Source organism: Pseudophryne corroboree, chromosome 8 (genome assembly GCF_028390025.1).
Source record: "Pseudophryne corroboree isolate aPseCor3 chromosome 8, aPseCor3.hap2, whole genome shotgun sequence".
Lineage (NCBI taxonomy): Eukaryota > Metazoa > Chordata > Amphibia > Anura > Myobatrachidae > Pseudophryne > Pseudophryne corroboree.
Genome location: NC_086451.1, coordinates 192,090,856 through 192,112,006, shown reverse-complemented (window position 1 = coordinate 192,112,006; position 21,151 = coordinate 192,090,856). Strand labels below are relative to the sequence as shown.

The following is a 21,151-nucleotide window of genomic DNA, read 5'->3' as shown; positions in this document are numbered from 1 at the left end:
GTGTGTGTGTGTGTGTGTGTGTGTGTGTGTGTGTGTGTGTGTGTTTCTGCTGTGAGGGGCGAGCTGATCTTTTTAACATTACCCTACACTGGCAAACAGCTTACAGAGGTTCTAACCCACTGTTAAGCTTCTCGGACACCTCAGCCAGTATAATAAAACTGGGAAGACCGCGCACCATTACGGGGGTGGGGCTTCACTATGAGCGGATCCAGCAGCTTACCAGCACCATTTTGCCTCTGCAGCTTACACTGACAGGACTTGCAGGGAAGCGCAGCTCCTCCACAAAGACTCCACGTTTCCTCAGCGTTACCAGGGGGTCATAGTAAAGGGGGGGGGGGGGGGGAGCGGTGTTAGAATACTAAGTCCTATTAAGGAGCTTAGTTTGCGACCCAGCTGACTCCATCTTCTCTGTGTCTCCCTGCGGGCTCTGTGTGGGTTAACTGCTTTCACCTTTTCTGTGTGTGAGTGTATGTGTCCCTTCACATTACCATGTCAAGGGAGTGTGTTTCCTGCAAAACAGAGTGTTTGACTTCCCTGGGGGATTCACTACAGTGTACCCAGGATAGTACACATTCTCAGGCTAGTGGGTCTGAACCCGCATGGTTGGATTCCCTTAAAGGGATGATCTCATATATTTCTAATAAATTATCCCATAATGAGAAAGAGACGCAATACTTAGGACAGTCTGTGTAGGACACGATAACTAGAGATTCAGTTCCCATGCCAGCATCTCAGACCCTGCCATTTGGGCACAAAAGCGTACTCTGGCCCAAATCCTGCAGGCTGACACTGATGATGACGTATTAGACGCGGAGGAGGGTGAAGTGGACTCGTGTGGGGGGATGCAGCCCGGTCACAAGGAATACAGGCCCTGATAGAAGCTATTAGAGAAGTCCTGCACATTTCTTGTCACTATCCGGGTAATTCATCACCATTTCTTACCTTCCAAGTGTCTCCTGAGACTGGCCCAGCACTCCAAGCCTGGATTCCACCTGCGCTGTCTGCGTGCAGCACGCTGTGAAACATAGCGCCAGTCTCTCACATTCTAAAGTTCAAACAGACTTTCCCTCCAGATTCAAACATGGGCGCAGCCATGTTTGGATTCATCACATGTTGCTTTACAGCCTATCAGCTGCACACTGGACTCTGCCTGATTACCCAGCAGCTGCACTCTGGACTCTGCCTAATTATCCAGCCAATCTCTGCTCACCAGCTGGGATAAATATCCTGCTCCAGGACTGGATAATTGTCAGTGCTTTGGTGGTCAAACCTTGTACACGTCTCTCCTGTCTGTGGAATCTACAGTTCGAGTCTCCAGGTATTCCAGCTCCTGTGTTCAACTCCTGTGATCCAGCTCCACTTAGAGACCCGCGCCTGATACCAGCTTGCGGTGCAGCCTGACTTCCGTTTTTCCAGCTCTGCTCCTTGGTTATCTGCTGTGATACCTACATCGGCTTCCAGCGTTGGACTCTGTTCCGCTTCCAGCAGTGTTTGGTACTGTATCTCTCCACTCCCGTTGTTTGCAGCTCTCCGGCTCCATCGGTGTTCCGCCATCGATCTCCAGCTCCATCGGTGTTCCGCCATCGATCTCCAGCTCCATCGGTGTTCTGCCATCGATCTCCAGCTCCATCTGTGTTCTGCCATCGATTTCCAGCTCCATCGGTGTTCCGCCATCGATCTCCAGCTCCATCGGTGTTCCGCCATCGATCTCCAGCTCCCTCTGTGTTCCGCCATCGATCTCTAGCTTCATCAGTGTTCTGCCATCGATCTCTAGCTTCATCGGTGTTCCGCCATCGATATTTAGCTTCATCGGTGTTCCGCCATCGATACTAATCACCATCGGTACTCACCATCGGACTGTAACATCATGGGTGAGTTCTGCTACACCTTCCCGTCTGGTCCGGTTCCATCCGGCATCCCCGGCAGTTCTCTTGTGTCCTTCTCAACCTCTGTGCATCTATCTCGACTCCAGCTCTGAGTATAACCTGCTGGTCAGTACCTGCTTGTTTCCCTCTACAGTGGTTAGTTGTGGCCAACGAACATTACATCTCCGGGTCTTGCAGTGACTTTATTACCAACTCATTCTATATTGCCACAATATCCTTCTACCACTGTGCTAAAGGAACTGTACTGTTATTTTCATTGCACAATCTACCGTTGAATTACCTGAACTGCCTAGGTGTATCAGAACTGTGTTTTTAATAAACAGACTTTATTTTACCACATTGTCTTCGTCACGCCTTCGGGCTTCAGTGCCTAATCCTCTGCATGTCTAAGAACCCTATCCAACCATCCCGGTTCACTTAAGGGGGGTACACACGGAGAGATCCGTGCTTAAAATCTAAGCTATCTTGCTAGATTGCTTAGATTTTAAGCACGGATCTGCCGTGTGTATGCCCTCCAGTGATAGCGATGCGCGGCCCCGCGCATCGCTATCGCCGATGCTAGATTGAGCTGCATGCAGGCTCAATCTAGCGGGTCGCTCATTTCACCGTTGTGTGAAGTGAGCGGCCCCCCGTCGGCTTTCCCCCTCGCTCAGCACATCGCGCTGTGCTGAGCGGGGTGAGAGATGTGTGCTGAGCGGTCTGTGTTAAGATCGTTCAGCACACATCTCTCCCGTGAGTACCCCCCTTTACACTCCAGCCCCTACAACTGAGGCCTCCCCAGGTCAGCCTTAGCCCTCAGTTGTGACATTTCTGACAAGGTGGTGGAGGTGGATGATGAATCTTATTTTAATGCAAAAAAAGAAATCCTCTGCTACTTTCCCTGCTTCAAAGGAGTTAAAATCTCTGTTTGAAGAAACTTGGGTTAATCCGGACAAGAAGTTTCAGATCCCTAAAAGGTTACCTCAGGATGATAGGAAAAAGTGGGAAAATCCACCGACTGTTGATGCATCAGTATCTAGGTTGTCACGTAAGATAGTCTTTTTTATTTATTTATTTTTTTTATAATTTTTATTCATGGGATCACAAATAGAAAAAGATACCAACAGGTAGTGATTTCAACAAATTACATTGTAGGTATAACATAACATTTGGTGATTATACAGATGATTGGAAAAAACAGTGACCCATTTTGTACCCAGAAAGCGGGTGGTATAAAATAGAAAAAGGGCCAGTCAGTAGCGCAGCTAACCGACTAACATTAAGAAGTAAGAGTAGAAGAAGGTCCGAAAGAAAAAAGACAGGGAAGAAGAGAAATGGACAGAATAGAATAGAATCCCCGGGAGGGTCTCATCAAATATGGTGCAGGGTATCACAAAGTAAAGGGTGAAGGGGTAGCCAGCCATGGACTCCAAATTTTCTCGAATGACTTGGGGGAACAGTTTATGATGCTAGTCATGTAGTCCATGCGGTAAACGTACCAAATACGGGCAATTATAGATTGCATGGAAGGCGGGATAGGGTTTTTCCAATCTGCAGCTAGTTGACATGTTGTTGCGGATACTATATGACGTAACAATTTATTGTGAAATTTTGTTAGTGTTGGTAGGTTTAAGGGGAGGAGAATGTATTTAGGGTCAGAAGGAATAGAAATCTGCAGCAAGCTAGATATAAAGTTAATCACTTCCCTCCACATATGCACTATTTTAGGACATGACCACCATATGTGTAGGAAAGAGCCCTCTGCGCCACATCCTCTCCAGCATCTATCCGACATATCTGGGTACATTTTGCTCAAGCGAGATGGTACGTAATACCATCTATATAATAATTTATAGACATTCTCTTTGATTCTAACGCAGATGGAACTAGACGCCGCGTTACCCCAGGCCTCAGACCACTCCTCGTCATCCAAAGCCGAGCCTAGGTCCGTTTCCCATGCTCTCTCATGAGGATCTCGCTGAGAGGGAGCGTCCCCAGTGAGAGTAGTATATAAGAGGGAAATTAGGCCTTTGGTCGAGTGACGTCTGAAACATATAGTCTCAAACGTGGTCAGGGGTCTACTAGAGAGGACGCGGCCCATTGAGGAGTGAATATGTCTGAGTTGTAAAAATTTATAAAAATATCTAGAGGGAATATCAATAGTTTCTTGAATCTGAGAAAACTGTGGAAAACTAGTATCCCTGGTAATATCATTCAGATATAAGATACCTCTATCTTGCCAAGGAGCAAACAGTGATTTATTTGTACCAGGAGGGAATGCAGGGTTGTGAAATATTGGGATGATAGGGGATGGGGTTGGGGCTAAGCCACATTTCCTATTGGCAAAGTCCCAAATCGTTAGTGAGCGGGAGACTATGGGATGGGATGCTATAGTACTGGGGCAGCAGGATTTCGAAAGCCAGAGAAGAGAGAGTAGATAGACCCATCTCAGCGGCTTCTATTGCTACCCAGACCCTTCTAGATTCGGGGTTGCACCATTGTACACAGTGTGAGAGCTGTGTGGCGAAATAATATCTTCTAAAATCTGGGATACCTAGGCCACCACTAAATGTGGGGCGCTGTAAAAGTTTCAATCGGACACGGGGACGCTTATTCGCCCATATGAATTGTGACGTATGGAATTGCAAGAATTTAAAAACAGATGGAGGAATAAATATCGGGAGGGTCTGGAATAGGTAAAGTATCCGAGGGAGCACGTTCATCTTTACCGAGTTTACCCTACCTATCCAGGAGATAAAGAGGCTAGACCAAGAAGACAAGTCCGATTTGATTCGATCTGAAAGCCTAGGGAAATTAGCTTGGTAAAGTTGATGATGGCTATGCGTTAGAAAAATACCTAGGTATTTAATCTTTTGCTTGTGCCATTGAAATGGAAAGGAGTTTTCTAAAGAGAGCTTAATCGGGCCGGGGATATAAAAGTTCAATACTTCAGTCTTACTCGTATTAAGTTTATAACCTGAATGTTTAGAGTAGAGGTCTATCTCAGAAAGGAGTGGCTGTAACGACTGAGATGGGGATCCCAGAGATATTAGGATATCGTCTGCGTATAACGCAATTTTATGTTCGGTAGGGCCCACCCGCACTCCAGCTATATCTATATTAGCTCGGATCCATGCTGCCAGCGGTTCCATAACCAGGGCAAATAGCAATGGGGAAAGCGGGCATCCCTGTCTGGTGCCGTTAGTGATATTGAATGCGGAAGAAGTGAGGCGATTAACAGAAACCGTGGCAGTAGGGGATCTGTAAAGCGCCGAGACACCTTCTAGGAATTTGCCAGAAAAACCAATCCTCAAAAGCCTTCTCGGCATCTAATGCTAGCAACAACGAGGGTAGTTTCTGTTTATGGATAGAGTGGATCAAATCTATGGCTCTCCTGGTATTATCGGAGGCCTGGCGGCCAGAAATGAAACCCACTTGGTTCGGGTGTATCAGTTGTGTAAGTAGGGGAGCTAAGCGGTTGGCTAAGATTTTAGCATATATCTTAAGATCTACGTTTAGCAAAGAAATCGGGCGATAGTTGGAACAATGTGTTGAATCCCTTTCTGGCTTCGGAATCACAATAATGTCAGCTTGTACAGTCGCTGGCGCAAATGATGCTCCCTCTAAAACACTATTAAAGAGCGAGGTAAAGTATGAAGCCAATTCCGAATGGAATGTTTTGTAATACTGAGCGGTAAAGCCATCTGGACCAGGGGCAGCTGACGACCGCATTGATTTGATAGCGGCAACCGTCTCTTCTAGCGATATATCCGCATTAAGAAGAGAAATCTGTTGCTCTGTCAAACCCGGCAAGGGGACACCCAACAAATATGAACATGCTCCCTCCGGACCATCGGAGGGAAGAGGGGGGGCAAGGAGATTATATAAGGAGCTATAATAGTTCTGAAATTCCTCCTCCATCAATTTAGGATCATAAGTGAGAGCGTCTAACGTAGAAGAATGTAGCTTATCTATCAGTCCCATAGCTCGCTTACTTCTTAACTTATTAGCTAAAAGGCTATCTATTTTATCCGCTTTATCATAAAATTTTTGACGGAGCTTCTGTAGTATAGCTGCCGCTCTCCGCGATAAAAGGGTGTTCAACTGACCTCTGAGGTTATTTATCTGGGAGAGTAGGGAGTTGCACGGGGCAATTTTGTGCTGGGCTAAAAGCGCAGTAATTTGAGATTCCAATGAGGAAACTTCCTGTGCTGTTTTCTTATGTATGGCTGAGGTCTTAGACATAAATTGGCCGCGAATAGTGGCTTTATGTGCTTCCCAAACTAGGCTAGGAGAGACTTCTGGGGAGGCGTTTTCCTAAAAAAAAAAAATTCAGGTTCAATTTAGTGTCTGAAAGAGTAGAGGGGTGTGAAAGAAGAGTATCATCAAGACGCCATTTACGAGGTCGATCAGGATATACACTCCTGCATGGTCCGTCCAGGAACAGGGAGTGATGCCTGAATCAGATATCAACGTTGAGATTGAGCGAGAGACATGTATCATATCTATTCGAGAGTAGTGCTGATGAGGTGCAGAGAAGTGGGTATAGTCCCTAGCGCTGGAGTGTTTAAGATGCCAAGTGTCTTGTAAATCAAGGTGTGTGAGGGAGGATGTCAAAGTAAGGGCAGCATCAGACAGAGACGCTTCCTTCTTAATTTTAGGAGGAGTGGCTTTATCTAAGAAGGGGTCAAGCACAGTGTTAAAGTCCCCACCTAGAATAATGTGGCCTTGCGCTACTCTATTGAGATGCAAATAGAGCGTGCGAAAAAAACGGGATTGGTCTTGATTAGGGGCGTATACAGACACGAGCGTTAGAATATCAGTGCGGAGCGTACCAATCACTATCAGGTATCGGCCGTCAGGGTCAGCTATGGTTGTAGTGTGGACAAATGGGATATTGCGATGGATCAATATAGCTACCCCCCTTTTTTTACAGGCAGCAGAGGCAAAAAAGGTTTGGGTAAATTGCTTACCGTGAAGTTGAGAGTGTGTACCGGTGAAATGGGTCTCTTGGAGGAAAACTATATCAGCCTTCTCTCTCCGACAGGCGGATAACATCACTGTACGTTTCCTGGGAGAATTAAGCCTGTTAACATTTATAGAAAACAGTTTAAGCGCCATGATCACGTAAGATAGTCTTACCTGTCCCTGGGGCAGCCTCCTTAAAGGAAACGGCTGACGCAAAATTGAAACCACTCAAATCCCTGTACACAGCTGCTGGGGTGGCCCAGAGACCCACTATTGCTTGTGCATGGATCACTAGGGCCATTGCAAAATGGTCAGGTAATCTAATTGACGGGTTAGATTCCTTATCCAGGGGGGAGATAATTTTACTCCTACAGCATATACAGGACTCTGCTAATTTTATGGTGGAGGCCATAAAGGAAATTGGTTTGCTCAACGCACGCACCACTGCCATGGCAGTGTCAGCACGCAGGGGATTGTGGCTACACCCGTGGACTGCGGATTCCAGGAAAGGCGTGGAAAGCCTACCATTCACAGGTGAAGCCCTTTTTGGAGATGAACTGGATACGTGAATATCCAATGCTACGGCGGGTAAGTCTACCTTCCTTCCGCAGCACCCCCAGCTAGGAAAACCTCCTCTGCTCCAACTCTGCAGTCCTTTCGACAGCAACATTTTAGTGAGTAAATCCAAAGGTTTTTCTACACCCTTCAAAGGAAATAGAGGTAAACCCAGAAAACCTGCAACTGCAGTTTCACAGGAACAGAACTCAGGTTCTGTGTCCTCAAAGTCTTCAGCATTGAAAGACAAGCAGGTGGGAGCCCAATTAAGATATTTCAGTCACATATGGGCAACATCATGCCTGGATCCATGGGTCAAAGATCTTATCGCCCAGGGCTATAGACTGGAATTTCAGGAACTCCCACCTCATAGATTCTTCAAATCAGGCTTACCAGCTTCTCCAGAAGCAAGCTGACTTTACTGGCAGCAATTCAAAAACTGGCACAGACTCAGGTCATTGTTCCAGTTCCACTTCAACTGCAAAACAAGGGTTATTATTCCAACCTGTTTGTGGTACCGAAACTGGACGATTCGATAAGGCACATTTTAAACCTCAAGTCACTGAACCCGTACTTATGGGTGTTCAAATTCAAGATGGAGTCTCTGAAAGCGGTGATCTCAGGTCTAGAGGAGGGGGAATTCCTGTTGTCTCCGGATATCAAGGATGCATACCTTCATATTCCAATTTGGCTGCCTAAGGTTTGCATTACAGGACTGTCACTACAAGTTCCATGCCCTGCCATTTGGCCTCTCCATGGCACAGAGGGCGTTTACCAAGGTAATGGCATAGATGATGTTTCTCCTCCACAAGAAATGAGTGAACATAATACCGTACCTGGACGATCTGCTGATAAAAGCACCATCCAGGGAGATGTTGTTAGACAACATTGCCCTCCCAACACGACTTCTCCAGGATCACTGGTGGATTCTGAACCTGCTAAAATCTCACCTGGAACCAACACGGAGGCTTCCGTTCATGGGGATGATACTGGATACGAAGGCACAGAAGGTATTCCTTCCAATGGAAAAGGCATTGGTAATTCAGTCGATGGTACGGGACGTTCTAAGACCGACCGGATATCTGTGCATCTTTGCATTCGCCTCCTGGGAAAGATGGTAGCCTCTTACAAGGCACTGCAGTACAGAAGGTTTCACGCAAGGCCCTTCCAGCTGGATCTGTTGGACAAATGGTCCAGACTGCATCTTCAGATGCACCAGAGGATCCGTCTGTCTCCAAAAGCTAGGATTTCTCTTTTATGGTGGCTTCAGACTTCTCACCTGACCGAGGGCTGAAGGTTAGGGATTCAAAATTGGATTCTGCTAACCACAGACACAAGCCTCAGAGGTTGGGGAGCAATCACCCAAGGGGAACAGTTCCAAGTAAAATGGTCAAGTCAGGAACCCATTCTTCCGATCAACATTCATACAATGCCCTTCTACAGGTATCACATCTTCTTCATTATCACGCCATTCAGGTTCATTTGGACAATGTGACGGCGGTAACGTACATAAACCGACAGGGCGGAATGAAGAGCAGAGCAGCAATGTCAGAGGTAACAAGGATTCTCCTCTGTACAGAACGGTACGCTGTGGCGTTGTCAGCAGTCTTCATTCAGGGAGTGGACAACTGGGAAGCAGACTTCCTCAGCAGACATGACCTCCACCCAGGGGAGTGGGGTCTTCACATGGTGGTGTTCGGGTGCTTGACACGTTGTGGGGAATTCCACAAATCGACATGACGGACTCTTGTCTCAACAAGAAGCTCAAGCGGTATTATTCCAGGTCGAGGGACCCACTAGCAGTGGCGGTGAACGCTCTGGTGACTCCATGGGACTACCAGATGATGATGTACATGTGTCCACCACGTCCATTGATCCCAAGAATTCGCAAAAGAATAAAAAGGGAAAAGGTTCAAGCTATACTCATTGCTCCGGACTGGCCAAAAAGGGCCTGATACGCGGATCTACTGGAGATGCTCCTAGAGGACCCGTGGCCTCTACCTCTTCGCAAGGATCTTCTACAACAGGGGCCATTCGTCTATCACAACTTACAACGGCTACGTTTGACGACATGGAGGTTAAGTGTCAAATTCTAGCCCGGAAAGGGATCCCAGACAGGGTTATTCCAACCTTGATCCAAGCCAGAAAGGGGGTAACATCTAAACATTACCACCATATTTAAAAAAAAAAAAATACGTCTCTTGGTGTGAGAACAGGAAATTTCTTGCTGTGGAATTTTAACTGGGACGTTTTCTCCTTTTTCTGCAGTCAGGAGTGGATGTGGGTCTACGTTTGGGCTCCTTAAAAGTCCAGATTTCAGCCTTATCCATTTTCTTCCAGAAACAATTGGCTCCTCTCCCGGAGGATCAGACATTTTTTAAGGGTGTTCTGCACATCCAACCACCCTTTGTACCTCCTACTGCACCTTGGGATCTCAACCTGGTGTTGCAGTTCCTGCAATCAGAATAGTTTGAGCCTTTACAGGAAGTTGTTGTCAACTTTCTTACGTGGAAGTCCATCACACTGTTGGCCTTGGCTTCAGCAAGGCGTGTGTCGGAGCTGGGGGCGTTGTCTCACAAAAAACCCTATTTGATTTTTCATGAAGATAGAGCTGAACTCAGAACTCGTCAGCAATTTCTTCCAAAGGTGGTGTCTGCGTTTCATATCAACCAACCTATTGTGGTTCAGGTGGTTAACTACACCTCTGCTACTTCAAAGTCCTTGGTTGTTGTGAGGGCTTTGAAGATCTATGTGAAGCGGACAGCTCATCACAGAAAATTGGACTCGCTGTTTGTTCTCTATGATCCCAATAAAATTGGGTGTCCTGTTTCAAAGCAGTCTATTGCTCACTGGATCAGGCTCACTATCCATCATGCTTATTTCACGGCAGGCTTGCCGGTTCCAAAAGCTGTATAGGCCCACTCTACTAGGTCGGTGGGTTCTTCCTGGGCGGTTGCCCGGGGTGTCTCGGCTTTACAGCTCTGCCGAGCAGCTACTTGGTCAGGTTCGAACATGTTTGCAAAGATTTACAAGTTCGATACTTTGGCCTCTGAGGACCTACAGTTTGGTCAATTAGTTCTGCAGGATCCTCAGCACTCTCCCACCCGGTTTGGGAGCTTTGGTACTTCCCCATGGTACTAAATGGATTCCCAGTATACCCTAGGACGTAAGAGAAAATAGGATTTTAATTACCTACCGTTAAATCCTTTTCTCATAGTCCGTAGAGGATACTGGGCGCCCGCCCAGTGCTTCGTGTTTTCCTGCACTGTTACTTGGTTCAGTATTGTTGTTGGTACAGCTGTTGCTTTTCCTGTTCAAGTTTGGGTAGCATGGCTTTCCTCTTGTTTGTGTGTGCTGGTTCGAATCTCACCACTGTTCTTTTAAATCCTTCTCTCAAAGTATGTTCGTCTCCTCGGGCACAGTTTCTAGACTGAGTTTCGTAGGAGGGGCATAGAGGGAGGAGCCAGCGTACATTATTGATTTCTTAAAGTGCCCAAGGCTCCTAGTGGACCCGTCTATACCCCATGGTACTAATATGGACCCCAGTATCCTATACGGACTACGAGAAAAGGATTTACCGGTGGTAATTAAAATACTATTTATCCTGGTATATGGACCGAAATATTAATCTTTTTCAACCCAAAAGAAGTGCTTTTAATAGATATGTTCAACAGTAATTTTTTACCCAATTGTAATTGTTTTACTGTAATAGCCATTTTATATTGAATTGTGACTAATAGGAATAGATTTTTTTTTTTTATTATCAAGTGCATTACTATTTTAAAGTGAATTATGAAACCTACCGATCTTGTTTATTTTATGTGAAAATAAATAGTGTTTAAAAATATACAATCCAAACACATCTTTGTGTCCCACTAAGAACACACAACATTGATACACTATGGGAGAAATTAAATGATGCTCCAGGTTTCACACTTTGAGCTGTTCAATTAATCATCAGTTTCTCGAGTGGTAAACCATGAGTTAATGCGCATAGGGGCTAATTCAGGTTGGCTTGTAAATCGCGATCCAACTGGAATTATTACGATGGCCCCGCGGGCGCAGCACCTGTCCTGTGCATGCGTCCGCACTTTCTGCGGGGGGGCACAGAAAAAGCAAATGCCTCGGCCTGTCAAGCAGGCAGAGGTGGTCACGGGACGTCAACGCTCCATTTCCAGGAAGGAGACGGAGCGTTGCGGGGGCGGGGCAGCACGAACGGGGGCGTGTCGTTGGCGTGATTGCGGCGGCTGCGTGATGTCACAGACAGCTGCCGTAATGGGTAAGATGATGCCAGGTATCCTGCATCATCAAATCAAGATTTCTCTTACATCCTAGAGGATGCTGGGGTCCACATTAGTACCATGGGGTATAGACGGGTCCCTTGGGAGCCATGGGCACTTTAAGAGTTTGATAAAGTGGGCTGGCTCCTTCCTCTATGCCCCTCCTACCAGACTCAGTGTAGAAAATGTGCCCGGTGGAGCCGGTCACAGCTAGGGGAGCTCCTAGGAGTTTTTCTAGTTTTCTTATTTTTATTAGAGTTAGGCACAGGGAGGCTGCTGGCAACAGCCTCCCTGCTTTGTGGGACTTAGGGGGGGAGTAGTGTCCAACCCTCTGAGGTTAATGCCCACTATCTCCGCTGACAGGACGTTAAGCTCCTGAGGGTGATGATCGTTAGCCCCCGAGGCGACCGCTCACTCCCTCAGCATGCCGCCACCCCATAACAGAGCCAGAAGATTGTGGTGGTGAGTAGGACACCGGCGACCCGACAAGCGGGGAACCGGTGTGAATGGTGGCAACAGGGTGGGAGCGCAGTACTGAAGCTGCGCTCCGGAGGCTTAGCGGTGAGGGGCGCCCTGGACCAGCGCAATACCCTTACACTGATCACTGCATCTATCAGGGTCACTGCACTGCTGATAGAAATTATACTTCAGGCCAGTAAAAAGAATATAAAGTGCGGGACGACGTGCCATTTTTGGGGGCGGAGCTTCTGAGAGCGGATACAGCAGCTCTCCAGTGCCAGTTTCTTCCTGCAGAACATCACACAGAGCGCTGACAGGGAGCGCTGACCCTCCACATAACTCCAGTCATCCTGTGCAGTACCAGCGGGTTATAGAAGGGGAGGGGGGAGTGTATTTATAACTGTGTAATCTATTAAGGGTACACAGTCAGCGCCAGACATTTATTTCATAACTCTACTGGGGCACTGTGTGTACTGGCTCCATTAACTCTGTGTCTCTCTGAAGGTACTTGGGGGAAACTGTGTCTGACATTTTCCTGTGTGTGTATGCAAATCTCACATTACTATGTCCAGGGGCTCTGTATCTTGTGCTGCAGAATATGTATCTTCACCAGAGGAATCCATTCCATGTACTCAGGAATGTAATATTACGTCTCAGCCTTCCAAATCCGAACCCCAGTAGGTGGCTTCTACTAAGGGCATGATATCCCAGATTTGTACTAGGATAGTGCATAATGAGACTGAAACACAGGTTTTAAAGAAATCTGGGGAGGTTTTGTCTGGTTCTGTCCACACCACCTCAAAATCCCCTAGATATACCCAAAGAAATGTGCGCTTGCCCAGATTATTCAGGTCGACAAGGATACCGACTTTGACATGGCAGACGGTGATGTGGATACGCAGGAAAGGGGTGGGGGGTGGGGCTTCCCTTGCAAAGGGGGTGCAGCTCATGATTGAGGCCATTAGGGATGTGTTACACATTACTGACAAACTACCTAAACAGGTTGAGGACGCTTACTTTACAGACAATAGGAAAGCCTCCCTGACCTTCCCTGCGTCTAAAGAATTAATCGCATTATTTGAGAAATCCTGGGAAAACCCAGAGAAAAAATTCCAGATCCCGAAAAGGGTTCTCGTTGCCTTTCCTTTCCCTGAGGACGATAGGAAAAAGTGGGAAAACCCACCTATAGTTGACGCTTCTTTTTTTATTTAAACTGTTTTTATTAAAGTAGTAGACGAACCAATAAAACAGCACATTTCCGAAAATAGGAGACAAAATCATTGCAGATCATACATATCAAACAAGTACATTTTGAACTCCTAGAACATAGAAAAAGGTTGTCTGTTTTTCAATAGCAAAATAAGCATGTAGAAATAGACATTATAATACTACAGCTAAGGCAAAATTAGGAAAGAAGAGAAAGGGAAAGAAGAAAAGAGTGGAAAGAAAAAGGAGGAGGTATAAAAGGTAGGGATATATGGGAGTATCCGCAGAGAGAGAATGGGCCTTACGGGAGAAAAGAGGGAGGACCTTTCCACTTAGAGATCCTGAACGAGCTGAGGAATTATCAGGATGAATAGTGGGAGAAAATCTAGGTAGCTACGTAAGACCGATACACCGATGACTCCTTGAAGTCGTACCAGGGAAACCAGATGGCTGTAAAATTAATGGTACTTCCCACTGAAAAGGAGACAAGGTTCTCCATTTCTAAGAAGTAATCGATCCTTTTAAACCATTGTTTGATCGAGGGCGGTGAGGCAGATCTCCAAAGAGTCGGTATAACGGCCTTAGCAGCGTTACTAAGATGTCTCAGTAAGGAGCATTTGTAGGAATGTATGCCCGCCGAGGTGAGATTAAGGAGCCAAAACTCTGGGTCCCTAGGGACTACATCTCCCACTATCAGCTCAGATCATTTAAATACTTCCATCCAAAATGGAGTTATGAGAGGGCAGTCCCACCATATGTGAAAAAAGCTCCCCGGGGCACCCCTACATCTCCAGAAAAGATTTGAGAGAGAGGGAAACATTTTATTAAGGACAAGGGTAGTCCTTTACCATCTATATATGAGCTTGTAAAGAGTTTCCATTGTTGATAAACATAAGGAGCTTGCCTGGGTGTTGCGAAATATAGAGTCCCAATGAGCCTGCACAGCTAATCTTGGCATATCCCTCTCCCAGGAAGTCATGAAGGTAGGGGGTTGAGGAAATAGATCTTCAATAATAATCGCATAGATTTGGGAAATAGTATGTGTAGGAGATCTAGGGGAGACGCACATTTTTTCAAGAGTGGTGAGATCCCTAGTTATATCAGAGAGATTCTTGGAAGATGTTATAAAATGGTGAACCTGAAGGAACTTCCAGAAATCAGAACTTGATATACTCCAAAGAGATTGAATATCTGAAAATGACCGCACCCTGTCCGAACTCACCAGCTGACCGACCCTAAAAATCCCAGTCTCCGCCCACAGAGCAAAGCCTGTCTTATGGAGACCTGGCAAAAATTCGGGGTTATAAATAAAGGAAGTTAAAGGGGACCATTTGGAGGATATATGGCTCCTACACCTCAGCGTGTTCCACAATTTAAGTGTCTCAACTGAGGGTTTAGGCTGACAGGAGGAAGCCTCAGTTGTAGGGGCTGGAATGAAGTTAAACCTAGAAGGTTTAATCAGACCCCTGGACATGTAAGTGGAGAAGGATTATCCGAAGGTGTGACCATGACAACCAGGTTAAAAGTCAATAAAAGGTTTTATTAACAGACTCCGTGTATAAACAACAGTATTCACAGTTGATAAAAGCAAATGGCATATAATACAGTTCCTGGATCACTCATAACCATGAAAGGTATCTCAGAGCACTGGTAGGTTGAGGAATGGATGTTAAAGTCCCTTGATGGATTAACCTTACCAGGCCTGGCTGTAGTAGTGAAGATAGCCGAGGAACACGCCAGTGAAAGTATAGATGTAGTTGGTAACTTGAACAGACTGTTGTAGATACTGGATGGAACCAGCCAGGTGGTAGAGACACGGAGTGGATGCTGAATGGAATCAGCCAGGTGATGAAGACACGGAGTGGATGCTGGATGGAACCAGATGGTGATGAAGACACGGAGTGGATGCTGGATGGAACCAGACAGGTGATGAAGACACGGAGTAGATACTGTAAGATGCTAGGGAGCGTGGAAACAGAAGAGTAGTGAAGAGGTTACCGGTGGTAGTGGATACTGCTGGTAAGTAGGGATCCGCTGGAATAACACCGGCACTTTGAAGAAAGTGAATACTGCTGAAAGCTGACCGCTGGAAGCAGATGGGTTAATAGCTGGAAGCTGGAATAGCCACGGAGGGCTGCAGAGTCAGGCTGCACCGCAGGATGGAAGGCAGGTGCGGGTCTCGTAGTGGATGCTGGAGACAGGAGCTGGAACCTGGAGAAACAACCACAGGAGAGAGACACTGGAACAAGGTTTGACATACAAAGCACTGACCATTTCCTGGTTCAGGCACAGGATACTTATACCTGCTGCAGGGCAGGCATTGGCTGGCCAATCATGCAGGTTCACTGTGCAGCAGATTGGTGGAGACTAAACATGTGACTGAAACAAACATGGCTGCGCCCATGTTAGTACTTGGAGGGAAAGCTGGTTTGGAAAACCATGTGGAACCATAACAGCAATGGCGGCGCCGGCCGCGGAGGACAGGAGACGCCAAACTGACAACTGCACACTGAGACACATGGATGACACATGGAGATCCGGCTTGACGAGGGTTAAGACATTGTGCGCCTTTCAGATATAAAAGATTTTTGTGGTCGGTAAGGATAGTGACTGAATGAGAAGCTCCCTCTAACAGATATCTCCATTCTTCCAGAGCGAGCTTGATGGCTAGCAACTCCTGGTCGCCAATGGCAGAGTTGCGCTCAGCTGGGGAGAACTTCCGGGAGAAGAAACTGCAAGGATGTAAATGACCATCTTCAGCCCTCTGGGATAACACCGCTCCTACTCCAACGGAGGAGGCATCTACTTCAAGGATGAAAGGAGAGTCGATGTCGGGCTGTTTCAGAACTGGTGCAGAGATGAAGCGTTGCTTTAATAGATAAAAAGCTTGCGTAGCTTCTTCAGACCACTTGGACGGGTTAGCACCCTTCTTGGTAAAAGCAGTGATAGGCGCCACAATGGTGGAAAAGTCTCGTATAAACTTTCTGTAATAATTGGCGAACCCTAAGAACCTCTGGACCCCTTTGAGGGTTAGGGGAATCGGCCAATTCTGAATTGCTTGTAGTTTCTCGGGATCCATCTCTAGTCCGGAACCGGACACAATGGGGTATATTTACTAAGGTCCCGATTTTGACCGAGATGACGTTTTTTCTTCAAAGTGTCATCTCGGGAATTTACTAAACTCAAATCACGGCAGTGATGAGAGCATTCGTATTTATTTGGAAGTTCTTGTAAAAAAATACGAATGAATACACCTTCGGCCAAACGCGGCTGTTTAGGTATGAATCACGGTCATTTACTAACCATTCGTATTTGTAATGTGTACCGTGAAAATGCATTTGCGGTCGTGAAAAAATACAAATCGTAAAAAAGTCCTAAAAAAAAGTAGACCTGCTTTTGATAAGCGTGTTTACATGTGTATTCAATTATCCATTCGTCACACCTGAATGTTTGGCCCTATAAAAGAGTCCCAGGCACATTTTGAATAACTCTCACTCTGAAATGGCTGCTGCTATGTGTGCTACTGATTTTCTGGTTGCTGGGGGATACCTGAGACTGCTCCATGAGTCTTCAAGAAATCAGGGCCAGGTAAGTGAACATGGTCAGCAGGTTGTACAGGTGCCACGGAGGTTGCGCCGGCCTCGTTTTTTTAGGGGGCGTTTAAACTTAAACGCATTGTCTGATGATAGGGTCATACAGATGTTTCGGCTAAATAGAAGCAACATTTTCCGTCTGTATGACCTTGTCAAACTGGACCTAGACCCTGAGACAGCACGCTCTCGCTCTGTCTCAGGCCTGCACAAACTCCTGGCTGTGTTGCACTTTATGGCCATTGGTATCTCCCAGCCCACCTTTTCCAAATATTTGAATCAGGTGAGTTGAAATATACATACACGTCTATGTCTAAGTGTTGCTTCTGTTAGGTCTTAGAACACAGTATTGTATTGATTACAGATCATGACACTCACCTTATATTTATTAATGTCCACTCAGGTTTTGGATGTCTTGGAACCCCATATAGATGCCTCTATCTGCTTACCTACCCAGGAGTCGCAGTGGCATGCAGTCAGGGTAGCTTTCTATGAGCTTGCTGGCATGCCCAATGTGCTGGGTGCCATAGATTGCACACACGTTGAGCTGAGACCACCTAGGGGCAGGCAATATGTCTTTACCAATCGGCATTCTAGACAATCAACTAATGTCCAGGTGGTTTGTGATGCAAATCTAAAAATTATGAGTGTGGTTGCAGGTTACCCTGGCAGCTGCCATGACTCCTTCATCCTCAGTCAGTCATCCCTCTTTGATAAATTTGAGGACGGACAAATGCCTGATGGCTGGCTGCTGGGTATGTTCGAAGTGTGTTGTGTGTATGTGTGGTAACTTAAAAGTCCTGTTTTTTTTAGGTGTTTTTTCATAATACACATGTACTAATGTTGGCTATATCTGTATTTCAGGTGATGGTGGTTATTGATGCTACTCTTGGCTACTCACTCCATTGTCCCAACCTGATTCTCCTGCTGAACACAATTACAATCATGCACATAAGTCTACGCGGAATGTGATAGAAAGATGTTTTGGGGTGCTGAAATCTAGGTTTCGGTGTCTTGATAAATCTGCTAGGCTTTTGTTGTATAGTCCCTCAAAGGTGACTAGGATTGTGTTCTGCTGCTGTTTTCTTCATAATCTGTGTTTGTGCCAACATCTGCCACATGTTGATGAAGAAAACAGTCAGCAAGTAGGTGAGTTAGAAACATCTGGTGACAGTGTGAGTACAGATGTAGGGAGGCAGGTAAGGCAAGAAGTTATTCTGCGTTATTTTACCGGTAAGTATTTTTTAGTTTCAAATAGCCTTGACTAACCACTTTTATTCAATGTATTGTAGGTGTGAATGTTTTTTTTGTTGTGTTTTTTTGTTTTTTTTAATACTGGTCTGTACATTTATACTGTAATTTGACTAACTTACAGTGTCACTCATTACCCCATTAAACCATACACATTGCGTCTTTTAAAATGATTTGCACGGACACAGGCATTTTTGGGTAAACAATACCAAAAAAATTATTTTGTAACAAACATTTGATGCATCCTTCCTTATTTTTTTTTTTTGTGTGCTGGGTGCAGAGGATTGACCAGGTTCAGTGGCCCGTGTTCTGCTGGAGCGTCTAACAGGGGAGGTAACTGGGGTCTGGCTTGGTGTAGTAGTTCCGGAGCTTGAGCTGACTTGTTGGGATGCCAACACATTAATGCTTTGGCTGAGGTTGTGTGTGCTTGCATTCAGTTGGTTATTTGTGGCAGTGTTGCTGGCAATAATTCTTGATAAATTTTCGTAGACCACTTGGTTGTGTTGTATTATTTGGATTAGGGCTTGTTGCTGCCGCTGTTGTTCATCGATGATTCTTGTTAAATTTGCAAGCATTTGACTGTTGTCTGCCCTCATTTGTTCCATTTAATTTGCTATTCTGCCTACCTGAACTATCAGTCTGCCTGAGTTCCGACTGATGCGAGGAAGATGATGGGGCAGACTGGCAAGGTGTTGGGTGTGGGTGTTCAGGCAGGCAGAGTTTTGTGCCTGTTGTGTGGCCCAACTGTTCCAAAAGTCAGGGGACATTTCTTGCTGGGGTGTTTTTGGCATCAATTGGGGGCTAACGGATGTTTGTGGTGTTTGTGTTATGTCCTGCTGCGGGGTTGGCTGGGTAGGATCGATGGGCTGCAGGTGTAGTGTGAAGGTAGGCTGCTGGTCACTTTCCTGCTGTGCATCACCGACCATGATGGGTGGTTCTGTAAGGGGTTGATAACAGCCACTATTTAGCATAAATAATAATTCTTTTTTTGACCAAAACATGGCTTACTTAATAATACTCATGTTGAAAATGTTTCTGAGTTTGTGTGCTCAAATTACCTAGGAAGCTTACCTTTTGAAACACATATGTGCCTTCTAATTTTCAAAACTCAATTGTAAAAATAATTTGTTAGTTCTCGGACTCTAAGCCATAATTAATTTGCAAACACGAATAACTTTCGCCATTTTACATTAATGCATTTCCAGATTGTGTATGCCCCTTCCTTTTGTGAAACACACACAATGCATTAAATGTGGTTTGTTACACACTCATAAATTGATAAAGCCAGTCAGTGTTGTGTGTGTGTGTAACTTTTTAAACTAACAAAAAATATTTTTTAAAACCAAAAAATCCAGGTAAATGTCTTAAGGTGGCCTATGTTTCGAAATGGAGATGTTGGCCATGGCAAACATTTGGATTCAAGATTACATTTATGTTTTGTTTTTTTTTTAAAAGATTTAAAAAAAAAATGGTTGCTATGGCCAACATCACATCTGAAAATGTAAACTAAAAAATGAGAAAAAAAAATGTGCTTGTTGTTTGTGATTATTGGCTGGCATAAGAAATTAAACAAATATAATTTTTTTGACACTACACAAACAGTGGTGCAGATGAATTAACATGGAGAAGACCTAACGATTTGCAAAGCCAATGATATGTGCAAGGTGATAAAGGCACAAGCCAAACAGGGACGAACAGAATTTTAAATGTTTTATTTTACACTTTTTCAGCATAGAACACCTTGCACATATCAGTGTTTTTTCAATTCATTAAGCCTTATCCAGGTTAATTCATAGACCACACTGTTTAAAATTTTTGTGACAATTATCTTTTATGTTTACTCACCAGACAGCTGAGGTGATTGTGGCTCCTCACTTTGTGGACTTGCCAAAATTGCCTGTGGTGGCAGGGGCAACACTGCGGAGATGCGCCGCCGGGGTGGTGATGATGGAGCAGCAGACTCAGCCTCAAGACGACGTCTCTTGGTTGGCCTCCTAGGCACACTCACCGAGCCCTGTGATGGTCGCCTTAGTGGAGGGCGGCTTGCAGAAGAAGAACCTATGTGATAAGAGAAACATTAATATTTTGATCTTCAATGTGTTTGCAGAATATGTGATTACAGTGAATTCTTACCTGCATTCCCACCATCTGCATCACTTGGCAGTGTTGGCTGTGGCCTGGCTGTGGTGCTTCTCTGGCGTACTGTTGAAAAATGTTAAAAAACATTATAAATACTCATTGTTATCTGAATTTCCTTATTGTGATGTAAACATCTGGAACCTAATGATAAGTAAACAATTTTATGTATATTTTTTTCTGGATGACTTCATTGGGTGTGTATCCTTTAAATAAGAATCAATTACACTAATTAATCCATACACAAAGCCAAATAATGCACAATATTATAATGTTTTTTTAAAAACAAAACATAGCTTGACTCAACAACAATATTGCACGCTAAGCTTACAAATTTTTAACAACAAATACAACACTAGCCTTAAATATCTGCATAAAAATGTTTTTGTCAAAAAATATGCCTATAAAAAAATTAAAAAAAAGGACAACACACAACAACACACAATAAACAGAAATGCAAATAAAGCATTTTTTTTGTGTTTAAAAAAAATAAAAAACAGTTATGGACAAGCTGGGCCTCTGAATATGTAGTAAAACTACACATAACAGCATGCACTGCAACAGATGTAGCATTCACTATTAACAAAAATGAGGCAATGCATGATGGGACTTGTAGTTTGCCAACACCTGTAGAGCCACAGGTTGCCCAGGCCTGCACGACATCACCAACACAAGGTAACAGTTAACAAAGTGACAATCATAATTAGCAGGATTAAATTACAAACAACAAATGACAACACACAGATGTTAACACTTTTAAATTTTTAACAAATACTCACCATCCTGCCTTGGCCGGTCAAAATCCCGGACATGAAGCGCACCAACCACTTTGGGTGGAATA

At 45.0% G+C, this 21,151-nt stretch overlaps 1 protein-coding gene across 1 annotated transcript in view; it reads left to right on the top strand.

Annotated features, from left to right (window-relative positions):
- The window catches only part of LOC134947598 (death domain-containing protein CRADD-like), a 181,530-nt gene extending 161,098 nt beyond the window's left edge, over window positions 1-20,432 (top strand). The window contains exon 3 of the transcript XR_010182645.1: window positions 20,023-20,432. The gene's annotated coding sequence lies outside the window, so the exon portion shown is untranslated. The remainder of the gene's footprint in view (window positions 1-20,022) is intronic.
- Window positions 20,433-21,151: the final 719 nt, after the last annotated feature.